Source organism: Zalophus californianus, chromosome 1 (genome assembly GCF_009762305.2).
Source record: "Zalophus californianus isolate mZalCal1 chromosome 1, mZalCal1.pri.v2, whole genome shotgun sequence".
Taxonomy (NCBI): Eukaryota; Metazoa; Chordata; class Mammalia; order Carnivora; family Otariidae; genus Zalophus; species Zalophus californianus.
The window spans coordinates 119,410,333-119,426,426 of record NC_045595.1 but is presented as its reverse complement, the minus strand read 5'-3'; positions in this window follow the sequence as shown (position 1 = coordinate 119,426,426).

The window sequence follows — 16,094 nt, the reverse complement described above, 5'->3', positions numbered from 1 at the left end:
TTTGCCATGGTTCCCAAATGTCTTTGCCGGAGGTGGAATTGCCCCACCATTGCTGGGTCCAGGCCAAGTAATCTGCTCCGGTTTGCTCTTGGAAGCTTTTGTTCCCTGCAAGCTTTCCATACAGCTTTGGAGGATGAGAGTGAAATGGCGGCCTCCCATTCTCCATCCTGGAGGAGTCAAGAACTTGGGGCCCCGCTCCTCAGTGAGCCCCCAGAGAAAAGCAGTCAGTCACTCCCGTCTCCCCGGTCTCCAGCCGCACTCCATGCTCACCGGGCCTGCGACCGAGCGTCTCTATCTCTGGCACCCAACCCCATGTGGAGTCTCCAAACCAAGCCGGTCCCTGCAGTGCACTCCTGGGCCGCTCCTCCCCCGGGAGGAAGGGGCGTCTCCCCAGATCTGCTGCTTGTTGTGTCCCTGTTGGAGGAGCAGTGGCCTGACTGTGCCGCAGATCACGGTTTATGGCAACCCCAAGCTGAGAGCCTGCGCCACGGCTCCGTCTCTACAGCCGGCTTCCCCGCTCCAATACCTAGGGGCTCTGCCGCACCCAGGCGCCCCTGGTCTTTCTGTGCCCCCGAGGGTCCTGAGACCACACTGTCCCAGCAAGGTTTCCAGCCCCCACTCAGCCACTGGAGCAACGTTGTTCAGCAGAACCGACTTCTAAAATTTCCGATTTTGTGCTCTGTTGCTCTATCACTTGCCAGAAGCGGCTGATGGAGGCCCCCTCCCCCATCGTCTATCCTCCTGAATATTGCCTCAGATTCACTTCTCCACACCTCCTACCTTCCAGAAAGTGGTTGCTTTTCTCTTCAGAGAGTTGCTGCTATTCTTTTCTTTGATCTCCTGTTGAGTTCATAGGTGTTTAGAATGGTTTGATCCTTATCCAGCTGAATTCCTGGGGCCAGACGAAATCCAGGTCTCCTACTCCTCTGTCATTTTGCTGTGCCCCCAGTTGAATATTTCTTTATGGTTGCCTAGCTTATTAATATCATTAAGAAAAATTGACTCTCCTTGTCCTATGAAATACATAGGAAATATGTTATAGAATTTGGAAAGCCTGTGAAGCGTACTTCACAAAATTTTGAATTATTATATTGATAATTTCAATTTTAATGTTTTCTCCAGAATTGCAAAGCTCCTCACAATTATTAGATGATTTGTGTCTACTTACTTTTTTTTATCAAATGGTAAATTAGAATATGCACAAACAGCAAGTTTTAATTCAACAAGGCACTCAAGAGGCACATTATTATCTATTGCAAATTATTTGTCAATTTTAACATGTTGTCTTTCAAGAAGTGAAATCCTTACATTTCACTACAGTGGAAAGGGGAAACAAATTAACAACAACAACAAAAAATGCATTAAGATATATATTATTTAATGTGTTTACTCCACATTGTGCTTGTCTGAAAGATGCTTAAACAAGCAAGTAATTTCGTCTGTTTAGTCAAGCAATAATATAATAGTCATTTTTCCAATAATACCTAGTAATTCTGTTATAGAGCATCTATAAATTTTAAATAATCTATAAAATAATTATAAAGAACATAAGCCCTGGAGGTGATAATTTCTGGGTTCAAATCCTGGCCCCACTAATAACCAGAAATTTGATTTGGGTAAGTCATGTCCCTTAGCTTCTTCCTCTATAAGATTATTGTGAAAATAAAAATGATTAATATCAGACACAAAAAGGCACTATATAAAATTTAGTCGTGATTATTATTATAATTATTATTGTCATCTCTGCTGATAATACTATACTACCACCACTGCTAGTGTTAGTAATACTGAAGGTAGTATCATTTGAATTTTATCTGCAATAAAAACTCAATAACCTCTTCTGATAGCCTTTGGTAGAATATAAATTTCAATTTCCTGATAATGAAGCCATTCTTAATGTACAACTGAAATCTTAGTGGTTTTTGGAAGAGAAACAAAGTACTAGGATGTAAAAGCATTTATTATCTGTAGATTATCATGTGAAAACTTTTGAGCATGTGATTGAATTTTTACAACAATTTGAAGCAATTATTTTATTCATATTTTACAGAGATACTGAAACTGAATTATACTCTATAAATATCTGGCAGAACCAACACTGCTTTCTGAAGACAAAAGAATAAGTCATTCTTTGGCCCACAATATTATAATTAAGCCATTCTTTAAGCTTGACACAAAGTAGCCCCATGTCTTTATTTTTCTGATGTTGCAATGATACTAATTATCACATTATCTATTTAGAGAAGAGGTAAGATTATGGAGAGAGAGTTGCTCCAGAGATTGAGAGACCTATGTTGCCTATATCACAGGGCTTTTGTGAGGGTCCAAGGAAATGTTTGTGGAAGTTTTTTAACTGTGAGAATATATGTCACTGGAATACTACATATTGTGTAGCATCGTGATGGTTTTTTGACAAAATTGGAGTATTCTGTAGAATTTTTAAGAACTCAGGTTGGGCGTCTCACACATCCAAGCAGATATGAAATTAACCTTTTCATTTTCCTTCTTTGTAATATTATAATCCACACATGATTTCTTTTTTAGAATACTGTTTCCTATATGTTATTTTTTTTTAATTTTTTAAAATGTTTTATTTATTTATTCATGAGAGTCAGAGAGAGAGAGAGAGAGAGAGAGAGAGAGGCAGAGGCAGAGGGAGTGAGAGAGGGAGAAGCAGGCTCCCTGCAGAGCAGAGAGCCTGATGCGGGACTTGACCCCAGGACTCTGGGATCATGACCTGAGCCAAAGGCAGATGCTTAACCATCTGAGCCACCCAGGCTCCTATATGTTGTTTTGCTTGTATTCCTTTTTTTTTTTTTTAATACACTTATAAACATTCAGTAATGATCTTTGTGAACTTGCTTGCCTCTTGGAATTTTTATGTGGAGATAATTCTAAGATTTTATTGGGATTATGAAACCTGTTACTAACTTCTTCAAGAATAATTATTTAAAAAGAAATATATGCTAATTTTGATCGAACATAATGTTTTAGAAGTTATTTCCCTTAGAAATAATTTTGCAATGAAACTAGTAGTTTGCAAAATACTTTAACTGTCATCATCATAGAATTGGTAGTCACAATAGCTAATAATTTCTGAGCCCTTGTAATATGTCAGTCAGTCTGCTTTATGCCATTTCATCTTCATAACAATCCCAAGAGTTGTGTTATTATCTGTTTAAAGATTATCAAATTGAGGTCTCAAGTGGTTAGTTAATTTTCCCAAGATAGGAAAGTAAGAAATAGAAACTAAGGTCTCAAATATGAGCCAGGATTCAAATAAAAATGTCTGACTTCAAGAACCATGTACCACTAAAGGATGTAGGGTCTTGCTGAATTATGATTACTATGTGAAATATCTAATTAGAACAGTATTCTCCTTATTCATGTTGTATATCTTTTTATTTTTTTTAAGTTTTCATTTATTTATTTGAGAGAGAGAGAGAGAAAGCTCATGTGATCACAGGGAGGAAGGGGAAAGGGGAGAGACTTAAGCAGACTCCATGTTGAGCATAGAGCCTGACACAAGACTGGATCTCACAACCCTGAGATCAGGACCTGAGCCAAAACCAAGAATCAGATGCTTAACTGACTGTGCCACCCAGGTGCCTCTCTATGAGTATATTTTTAAAAACATATGGTAGTGTTCAGTATTTCAGTAGTTAAATCTTCAATTTACATTTACATGTTACCTATTGAAAGAAATACTTCTGAATTTTGTGGGGCTCAAACTCATGACCCTGAGATCAAGACCCTGAGATGAAGAGTCAGATGCTTACCTTATTGAGCCATCTGGACACCTCAAAATGCTTATGAATTCTTTTTTTTAAATATTTTATTTATTTATTTGAGAGAGAGAGAGAAACAGCATGAGAGGGGAGAAGGTCAGAGGGAGAAGCAGGCTCCCCACTGAGCCAGGAGCCTGATGTGGGACTCGATCCCAGGACTCTGGGATCATGACCTGAGCCGAAGGCAGTCACTTAACCAACTGAGCCACCCAGGCACCCTGAAAATGCTTATGAATTCTTAACCATTTTATCCTAGTTTCTTGCTCCATCTCCTCCTCCTCATTATCAAACATTTGAATAATGTTTACTATATTCTAGGAACTGTTACAAGAGCATAGGATAACTTCAATATCCTCAAAATTCCACTTTCATTTTATGGAAGAAATTGCACTCTACTAGATCCAGTTTTGTTGAATTTGATTTTTAGGTCGAAAAATGTACCATATCAAGACAGGTGCTTTCTTTGATTTACTTTGGATTTCTTTAAAACTTACATTAAAATTATAAATTAGGTTATTGCATATTTTGCATGTGAACTGAAACACTTTTGAGAATGAAATGGACAGTGAAAATAAATGTGCCAGAACAAGAGGAATAATGTGGGACTCTCCCAGCAAACCAGTCAACCCACTCATAATGAATAAATTAGAGTTCTCAATAGTAGCAAATAATTAGGCTAAGTGAACATCTTTTTAAATTTTTTTGTAGGATTATCTTTTGAAAAAAATATATGCTAATGTTCAGCATTTTTCTTTCTTTTTTTTCTGTGCAAAAAAGGTGTTTTTATTATAGCATGAGGACAGAACCCATGGGCAGAAAAAGCTGCACTGGGATTGTGAGGAGCAATTGATTACATATTTGGAGTTGGGGGAGGTAAAGACAAAGGAAGTTCCCAAATGATTTTCATATGTTAGAGATGATTTACAGGATCCTAGAGGCCTGGCTATTGTCAAGCAAAGGTTGTTTTTCCCTCTGGCAAAGTATTAACATTAAGATAGTTGGGAAGTCCCGGAAGAATGTCAGACTCAGCCTACCTCAAATATTTGTCAATGGGCTACAGGTCATAAGGAAATTTAATTTCATATACATTTCTTTTGCCTTTGTTCTCCACATCATTCCCCCTTGAACAATTCTGACCCCTAAATCTTTAAGGTAACTGAGGGTGGAATGTCTTATCTTCTGTAACTTCTTAACTTCTGAATAGGGTATAGAGATGTCCAAATGTTACAGGATTTGTGTCCCCTTAGTGCCTGAGTTCTTGGTCGCGCCATTTCAAAGGATGAAGAGGTAGGCCAGACGGAGAGTAGTGCGCAGCAAAGTTCATTGAGCAAGAGTATAAAGCTCCCAGAAAGGAAGGGGGCCTTGAGTGGGTTGCCCCTGTAGTTTCTAGGTGTATGGTTTTTATGAGCTCTTTTGTGAGCTTTCTTAAACGGTTAGGTTGTGCTGAGTCATGCCAATCAGGGCTTTGTTCATGTATCTGTCTACCTATTAGGTTAATGTCCACATGCCTATGGTCCTTTTTTTGCTGACATCTCGGGGTTTAGGTCTTAACTGCCCCTTGCCTGTGATACTGACAAATGCTTTTGTGGTTAATTGTCTTATTCTAGGATGTTTTGCAGAGTCATTTCTGCAAAGGCTGCAAAGCAAAATGTCGGTGTGGTCGTAAGCTGCAAAATAGGATGTTAGTACTGCTTTATTTTAGCTTTCCTGACTCCATATTTTCTTCTTGGGGACCCTGGCCCTGACTACCTAACTGTCCAACTAACTCCTAACACCTATGTATGGGTCAACATTGTTGGGGAATTTACAGGGGAGTTACAAAGACAGAGGCAGCTGAATCCAACATGGGTCAATAAAGAAGTATTTTGTGGTTACTATCTGTCGAAGTGAGGTCATTGTAGTGAGGGAATCTCAGCACCAAGCAGAGAGACATTGAAAAAGGCAACATATTAGGATTAACGAGGTATGAAACAAAGGCAAAAGAAAAATTAAATTTCCTTACTACTTACGCCTCATTGACAAGTCCTTGAAACAAACTGTTTTGTTTGTTTCAAACAAACAAACAAGGACTGTCTAGGTGAGTTCCTAGATATTCCTCTAGGAACTCACCTGTCTCAATATTAATACTTTTCTAAAGGCAAAGGGCAATCTTAGCTTAATATTATCTTGATCCCCCCAGGATCCTGTAAGTCTATTTTCACATATAAAAATTCCTTTGGAAACTTGGTGGGTTATCTCTACCCACCAAGATACATGTTGGCAATCATCCTCCAAGCATATGGCCCAGTGATAGACATCTGAAGGGTCTCATGACTAGGGTTTTACTGGACAGTAATAAATGACATTTTCCTAACAATAGCTAACCCCTTCAAGGTCCTGGAAACCTTGCTTCCAAAATTCCTTAGAGACTTACACTATCCCTAACTCCCTCCCAACTTGGCAGTATATAATCCTTAACCTGTCACAACCCCAGATCAACTCTTTTTGCCCAAGTGTCCTGTCACTGTGCTTTAATAAAACCCTCTTTTTGTACTGAAGATGTCTCAAGAATTCTTTCCTGGCTGTTGGCTCTGAACCCCAACATTTTCCTACATCAATTAATATGACTATGAGAATGGAAGTCCAACAAAGAGACCCTTAAAAGTTAACCAAAATCTTTCTCCCATCTAGGAGTTTAACCAGTCACTAAAGGAAAGAGAGAGATTGTTTAAAGTGCCTGTTTGCGTATCTAAATCTTTTAGCAATCCTGTTACATTTTTGTGATATCTGGAATATATACACAACATTCTGTTTTTATGCTAGCACATGTTTCAGTGTGTACCAGTTAAAATATGTAATGCCATTTTGAGAGTCATTTAAAGCCTTAATTGTGTAGCATGTGGTGTTAGCCATTATATAGACTCTGTTTTGTTTCAAAAGCAATCAGATAATTAGTAAGAGGCACTTTTACAGAAACAAAAGGAAAATATAGGTTATTGTTTAGATAATATTCAGTATTTCAAATGTGAAATCATTAATTTACACCTACTCTTACTACATTTGGTCATATCTTTAAAGTCGCAAAGATTCTATTTTCAATTGTAGCATTACACATAAAAAAATCACTAAAGCATTAAATTTCATCCTGTTAGACCTAACTAGGTTATTCAGTGACTTTGTTTACAGATGAGAAGATCTCAATATAACATCGCTTGAGGCAGATCCTGGACCTCCTCAGGACACTCCATTGCCTCCTAGGGATTTAAAGTCTGGAGATGGGGGATTCTGTCAAAAGAATGCCACTAAAGTGGCTCAACCTGCTTACACTTTGATTTAGCCTGCGAGTCACTTAAGGAGGCTTAAACTGATTTGTAGACTTCATAAATTAAATTTCAAAAATATAGGTTTTATGAACAGAGTTTCAGTATTACAATTTTGAGCTTTTAGATCTCTCCAAGTTTCCTACTGAAATAAATGATTGTGAGTTCTTCATCACTGTATCAGAGTGTCTGACACATCATTATCATCATCAAACATTTGAATAATTCTTACTATATTCTAGGCACAGTTCTAAGAGCATCAAGTAGAGTATTTCCTCTTACCTCAGTCACATAAGGTCAGAACGAGTAGTATTCTTATTTTACAGAGAATAAAACTGAGGTGCAAAAAGACTAAGTTACTTGCTAAGGGTACATAGCTGGAAAGTGGCAAAATCAGTATTTATACCCAGAATTTGGTTCTTCAGCCTGTACTCTTTACCATTATACCATGTCACTTCCAATATATCTTCTATTAATGATGCATCCAATATCTCATCTGAATTTTAGTATAGCCCAGTGAAATAGTCAAAATAGCTATTGTATTCTCAAAATTATGGATAAAAATAATCAAGCTTAAAATTACAGATAAAAATAATTCAAGTGTCTTGCCCAAGCTTATGTAATAAGAGGTAAAAGTGGCATCTGGAAAGGGAAAATCTAAATATAATTCCAGTCCTCTTTCAACTACATCATCCTAAATTAAAAGGCTAGAATACATCTGAAGAAAAGTGGGCTATACTGAAGAATGATTCTAAACTTAAATTCATTTTTTCCTAAGATTAAATATATATCAAAGTATGTTTAATATTAAATCATAACTTGGAGGACACAAGCAGAAATGCAGACACAAGACCATGGCAAAGAATGATTTTGCAAATGTCTCTAATAAACTAATTGCACAGAATATTTCAAAGACTCAGCAAGCACTTTTATACCTGGTAAGCATGATTCATCATCCATGCCCACCTCCATGTATAACTCCTCCAGAGTCTTCTTTCCTGGATATCTTTTGTTTCCTGCTTTAAATGCCCATTTTAAAAGAACCATTAAACTAATAGGAATGTGTACCAGGAAATTCATGATAAGCTGAATACCAATATATCTTTTGCTTACTTTTTCCCTTAAACTTGAATAAATTGGGAGCCTATATCAGTAATGTCTGTAGCCTTATTGTTCTTATATAATCTTCAAGCATCATACTCTAGAATGATAATCAACTCCCTGGGGTTCTGAGACCTTAATTTCTTTACCTAAAACAAAAAGGTGATATTCTAATTACTTAGTTGTAAGATCAAATGAAATGATACATAAGAAAATATATGTAAAATGTAAAAAAAAATTATTGAAATATAAAAACAGTAGCTCCATCTGAATCACATAATAAATTCTTACCAAATGTTAGGGACTCTGTATATGGTTCTCGTTCCCAATTTTCATGATATATTTTTGTTTGGAATTATAAAGTAGATAAAAAGTAAAGGATAGGATATTATAACATGTTAGAGTATTTTTGATTCTCTTTTCCACAAGAATAATGGTATGAAACCTATTTTCTGCGTCTGTTTTTGACCTACCTGCTTATTTCCAATTCAGTTATTGTTTTTTGTTGTTTTGTCATCCTTGACTACCTCCCTGAGCAGAGAACTTCTGATCCTGAAACTGAATAAACTAACTCAGATTCCACCCAAGCAGTTCCTACTGAATAGAATGAAAAATGTGGTCATTTGATTTGTATACTCAGTGAGGATAAATACCTAGTGCAGAATAAATATTGGATGTTTATGAACATAAAATTAAACTACCGGATAAGTAAAATTTCTGGTTTCTCCTCTGTACCAGTTTCTATGATTTATTTCCCCCTCCCCTCTTTGCTTCTTTGTATCTCAGTATCAAATGGTCAAACTAAAGTCAAACTAAAAATCTTGGTCCTATACTTTCTAATTAGCATCCAGCCTACTGTAATCTGGTATCTTTCACCCCTGAAAATTGTCTATTATAGTGAATTATTTCAGCCTTTTTCACTTGTGCTTTGCACATTTGAAACTATTCATAACCTTTTTCCCGAAACTTTTTCCTAGTTTGCTTCTACAAAACCAGTTTTATTGTTTACTTATGAATATTCCTTCTCAACCCACACAGCTGTTTTCTTTCCCTTTCCTGTCCTTCTTCCCTCCCAACTCCCCAATCTAAAATGCCTCCTTGGATTGTTTCATCCATTCCCTGGTTGACTAGTTATACTCTGAAGGCTCCTAAATCTGTATCTCTAGTCTGGGTCACTATCCTGGGTTCCAGACAGTTATGTAACTAGGTACTTTACATCTTCTCCTAGCCCTCCCATAGGTATGTAAACTAAGCAAGCCAAATGTGAAACATGCTTGTTCTCACTATTTCCTATATTTATGACATTGTAAACTAACAAGTGGCTAAAACTGGAAATTATGGAAGCAATTTAGACTACTTTTGCACCTTTTATCCCTTCTTTTGGAGCTGTCATTAGATTCCGTGTATTCAACTTAATATGACTATCTCCACCTCTGCAGTGTTTGGTCTCATAGTGTCTTGGATATTATCTAGTATTGTAATATCTAGCATTATAATATAAAGTCACATGGTCCAGAGGGCCCCACCAAATGTCCCTTCCCAACTGCAAATGAAGTACTCTTACTAAAATGAAAATTGAGTTATTTTCCTGCTTAAAATCATTCCATGATCTCTATCATATACAAATAAATGGTTAACTTCTAAAAATGGACAAAGATTTTTTATGATATACTCCTTTTTGCCTTTGCAATCTTTACCCCATTGTTTTTTTTCCTTTTTTTTTTTCTGACTTCTTATAGCTGACCCTTAAAATGGATTTGAACTGCCTGGGTCCATTTATATGTGGATTTTTTTCAATAAATAAACATATGGTACTGTAAATGTATTTTCTCCTCATGATTTTCTTAACATTTCTTTTTCTCTAGCTTATTTTATTATAAGAATACAATATATAATATATATAACAGACAATATATATGTTAATTGCCTGTTAAAATTATTGGTAAGGCTCTGGTGGATGGTACGCTATCAATAAATTTTGGGGGAGTCAAACTTAGATGCAGATTTTCAACTGGAAGAGCGGTCACTGTCCCTAATACCTGCATTGTTCAAGGATCAAATGTATAGTAATTGGCTGCCTCTACTTCTGAAACATACTACAGTGTGTTCTGTCTTCAGGTCTTTACTCACTTTTTTTTTTTTTTCACCTGCCTGGAATGTGACCTTCCCCTATATATCCCATACATGTACCAAGATTCAATTAAAGTATCCTAGAGTAAGATGTTCACTCTGTAAGTAATCCAGGATTAGCTTGCCTATATATTTTTTTTTTATCAAATTCTATTTTGTTTTTGTTTTTGCTGGGTCCACATGCAGTCACTGACTTAGATAATCTTACTTATTTTGTGATTATTCTTTGCTAAGTCCACTGAAGTAACATTTTATTTCTTACCAGTTAGACCTAATTCTCATTTTTCATTCCAGGCATAACATTTGCATTTGATTACAGACATGGCTTTCACTCTGCTTTCTCTTGAATAAGCTGACACTTATTCACTGTCTATATTCATCTATAGTCAGGTTACATAATACCTTGCATAAGCAGCCTAGGCTCTTAGCTACATTGCAGAGGAACATTACAGATCTTTATGGTGAGCCAAATTTCCATATTATATGTGTTGCTGCAGCAAGACGAATTGCCAGTGGATTTGTACAATTGCTTTGTTGGGAAAACACAGCACTTGTAATTAAACACTTAAAATGAATCTTTGTGGGTCAAAGACCTAGTTATTTCATCATAACAATTAGAGTCACAATGAGATGCAGTGTCCTCCATTACCTTCTGTTCTGTTAAGTGAAAAGTTTCAAGAAAATAGAAAATCTCAGGCTTGTAATGTAGATCACAGATGTCAGATTTCATGGTAACTTAAATTCTTTAATACTTTTAAAGCTTTAATGAGGTTTAGTTTATGTACAATAAGCTGCATATATTTAAATTCTGCATTTTTGATGTAACATATTAAGCCATCATTGTATTTGAGGTACTAAACATTTCTACTAAACCTTATAGGTTATTCTGGCCCTATTAATACAGCCCTCCCCTTACCACCCCATCCTCAAGCAAAAAAATGATCAGATTTGTGCCACCATTGAATTGATGACATATTCTATAATTTTATTAAAATATAATATATGCAATCATTTATCCTTTTTATTGTATAACATGGTTTTGAGATTTGTCCATGTTGTACATAGCAATAGTTTGTTCCTATTACTGATAAGTAGTATTCCATTGTATAGATATACTATAACTTGTTTGTCCATTCTCTTATTGATGATGTTTGGTTATTATAAATATTTTCTCAGTATGTGCACACACAATTCTCTTAAACATGTTTTCATTTCTCATGGTAGTGAATTGCAAAACTTGTTTCCAGATTGGTTTACAATGTATATTGGCTTATGTTACAGTACAAGGTGGTCTTTTTATTTTTTAATTTATTTTTTTGAATTTTTAAAAATTCAGTATAATTAACAGTGTTATATTAGATTCAAGTATACAATATAATGATTCAACGATTCTAGATGTTTCTCAGTGCTCATCAAGATAAGAGTACTTTTATTTTTTAAGATAAGGGTACCCTTAATCCCCTTTATTTCGCCCATCCCCTGACACACCTCTTCTCTGGCAGCCATCAGTTTGTTCTCTGTATTTAAGTTTTTTGTTTGTTTGTTTCATTTCTTTAGTTTTTTTTTAATTCCACATATAAGTGAAATAATATGGTATTTGTTTTTTTACCTTCTAGGTCCATCCATGTTGTCGCAAATGAGAAAGATTCTCATTCTTTTTTATAACTAATATTTCATTGTACATATATACCACTTTTCTTCATTCATTCATCAATCGATGGAAACTTGAGTTGCTTCCATATATTGGCTATTGTAATAGTTCTTCAGCAAACATAGGGGTGCATATATCTTTTCAAATTAATGTTTACATTTTCTTTGGGTAAATACCAAATAGTGAAATTATTAGATCATATGGTAATTCTATTTTTAATTTTTTGAAGAAACTCCATACTATTTTCCACAGTGGCTGCACAAGTTTGCATTCGTACCAATAGTGCACAATTGTTCCTTTATTTCATGTTTTTTTTTTTTTTTATTTTAGCCATTACAACAGGTGTGCAGTGATATCTCATTGTGGCTTTGATTTGCATTTCCCTGATGATTAGTGATATTGGGCATCTTTTAATGTGTCTGTTGACCATCTGGATGTCTTCTTTGGAAAAATTTCTATTCAGGTCCTCTGCCTATTTTTTAATTGGATTGTTTGCGTTTATTGTTTGCAGAGGAACGTGTGTGTGTGTGTGTGTGTGCGCGCGCGTGTGTGTGTGTGTGTGTTGAATTGTATAAGTTCTTTATATATTTTGGATACAAACCCCTTAGCATTTAAAAATATCTTCTATTTGGTAGTGTCCCTTTATGTTTTGTTGATGGTTTCCTTCACTGTGCAAAAGCTTTTTATTTTAGTGTGGTCCCAATAGTTTAATTTTGTTTTTGTTTCCCTTGTCAGAGGAGACATATCTAGAAAATGTTTCTATGGCCAATGTCAAAGAAATTATTGCCTTTGTTCTCTTCTAGGATTTTTATGATTTGAGGTCTCACATTTAGGTCTTTGATCACTTTTGAGTTTATTTTTGTGTATGATATAAGAAAGTAGTCTTTTTGTTGTTGTTTTTTGTTTTGTTTTTGCATGATGCTGTCCAGTTTTCCCAGCACCATTTGTTGAAGAGACTTTTTCAGAAGTGGTATTTTTAAATATCCAAGATTGAAATTTTGGCTTTTTGAAATCATATTTCTGTAACAATGGGTGAGATAAGGTCTGCATCCCACTTATCTATAAAATGGGGATAAAAATATAACCCCATTAAAGGGTTGGTCTAAAACAAATAACAAACACGAAGTATAAAATAGAGTAATTGGAAATATATTAAATGTTCAAATTGCTTTTATCAATATTATCAATTTCATGGCATGATCTAACTTGGTAGATTGTGGAAAATAAAACTGTAATTGACTTATCTTCAAACAATGACTTAATTATAGAGATAAGGCCTCATTGTATTGATTATTGCAAATAAGAAAAAACCTCCATAAATGAAATGATTGACTTGATTTGTTTCTCTTGGTTTCTATAAACCAATGTTCAATTAATAGTCTATTACTTAAGGGTCATATGGATGAGACTGGCTGCCACAGTAGATTGAACTAATTTTCTAGTCACTCTAAGTTTGTATGTATGTATGTGGTGATTTCCCTTTATATGATAAAAGTGATTTCTTTGAATTTTAAGATTATTTTTTAGATGTTATAAAAATTGACTTTTCACCCTTACGGATATATTTGGAATTATGCTTCATCTTATTGATTGATTGATTGATTCATTCATTCATTTAGGTTTAGACAACGGAATTTGTTTTCTCAGTTTGAGAGGCTAAGTTCAATCAAGGTGCCATCAGTGTTAGTTTATAGTGAGACCTCATTTCCTGGCTTGTAGATGGTTGCTTCTAGTTTCTGCTGTCTCTTCCTTTTTTTCTAAGTCTAGTACAATTAATGTACAGTGTTATATTATACTTTCAGGTTCACAACATAAGAATTCAAAATTCTATACATTACTCAATGATCATCATGATAAATGTACTCCTAAGCCCCTTCACTTAATTCACCCATCCTCCCACCTACCTCCCCATGTTAATCATCAGTTTGTTCTCTATAGTTAAGAGTCTCTTTTTTTGGTTTGTCTCCTTTTTTGTTTTTTTGTTTGTTTCTTAAATTCTACATATGAGTGAAATCATATGGTATTTGTCTTTCTCTCACTGACTTATTTCACTTAGCATTATACCCTCCAGATCCATCCATGTTGCAACTGGCAAGATTTCATTTTTTATGACTGAATAATATTCCATTGCATATATATATCACATCTTCTTTGTCAATTCGTCTATGGATGGACACTTGGGTTGCTTCCATAATTTAACTATTGTAAATAATGCTTCAATAAAGATAGAGATGCATCTGTCTTTTCAAGTTAGTGCTTTCATATTCTTTGTGTAAATACCTAGTCTTGCAATTACTGGATCATATGGTAGTTCTATTTTTAATTTTTTGAGGCCTCTCATACTGTTTTCCACAATGGCTGCAACAGGTTGCATTTCTACCAAAAGTGCGAGAGGGTTCCTTTTTCTCCACACCCTCACTAACACTTATTATTTCTTATATTTTTAATTTTATCCATACTGACAGGTATGAGGTGATATCTCATTGTGGTTTTGATTTGCATTTCCCTGACGACGAGTGCTGTTATCTTTTCATGTGTCATTTGTAGGTCTTCTTTGGAGAAGTGTCTATGTCTTCTGCCCATTTTTAACCAAATTATTTTTTTTGTTTTATTTTTTTGTGTCAAATTGTATAACTCCTTTATATATTTTGGATACTAACCTCTAATCAGATATATAATTTACAAATACCATCTCCCATTCAGTAGGTTGTCTTTTTATTGTGTTGATTATTTTCTTTGCTGTGTAGGACCTGTTTATTTGGGTGTGGTCCCACTAGTTTAAGTTTGCTTTTCTTTCCTTTGTCTCGTGGTCATATCTAGAAAAATGTTGCCATGGTTCAGATCAGAGAGAAACTGTGCTCTCTTTTAGGATTTTTATGGTTTCAGATCTCCCATTTAGGTCCTTCCATTTGAGTTTATTTTTGTGACTGGTGTAACAAAGGGGTTACAATTTCCTTCTTTTGCATGTAGCTGTGCAGTATTCCCAGCACCTTTTGTCAAAGAGACTGCCTTTTTCCCATTGCATATTCTTGCCTTCTTTGTCATAGACTAATAGGCCATGTCATCATGGGTTTATTTCTGAGGTCTCTGTTCTGTTGATCTATGTGTCTATTTTTGAGCCAGTACCAAACTGTTTTGATTACTACACCCTTGTAGTATATCTTTAAATATGGGATTATGATACTTTCAGTGTTATTCTTTTTCAAGATGGGTTTGGCTATTTGGTGTCTTTTGTGGTTTCATACAAGTTTTAGGATTATTTGTTCTAGTTCCACGAAAAATGCTGCTGGTATTTTGACAATGACTGCATATCTGTAGATTGATTTGGGTAATATGAACATTTTAACAATATTTGTTTTCCCAATCCATGAGCATAGAATATCTGTCCATTTGTGTCATTTTTAATTTCTTTCATCAGTGTTTTATAGTTTTCAGAGTATAGGTCTTTCACTGTCTTTATTAAGTTTATTGCTAGGTATTTTATTACGTTAAGTGCAATTGTAAATGGGTTTGATTTCTTAATTTTTCTTTCTGCTATTTCATTATTAGTGTATAGAAATTCAACAGATTTCTGTATATTGATTTTGTATCCTTCAACCTTACTGAATTCATGTATTGGTTTCAGTAGACTTTTGGTGGAGTTTTTAGGGTTTTCTTTGTATAGTATCATGTCATTTGCAAATAGTGAAAGTTTAAATTCTTCCTTACGAACTTGGATGCCTTTTATTTCTTTTTCTTGTCTGACTGCTGTGGCTGGGACATCCAATTCTATGTTAAATAAAAATGGTGAGAGTGGACATCCTTGCCTTGTGCTTGACCTTATGGGAAAAGCTCTCAGATTTTCACCATTGAGTATGATGCTAGCTGTGGGTTTTTCATATATGGCCTTCATTATATTGAGGTATGTTCCCTCTCAACTTACTTTGCTTAGGGTTTTTACCATGAATAGATGCGGTACTTTGTCAAATGCTTTTTCTAAATGATTGGAATGATCATGTGGTTTTCATCCTTTCTCTTTGAAGATGTGATGTGTCACAGTGATTGATTTGTTAATATTGAACCACACTTGCATCCCCAGAATAAATCCCACTTGGTCATGTGAATGATTTTTTTTAATGTATTGTT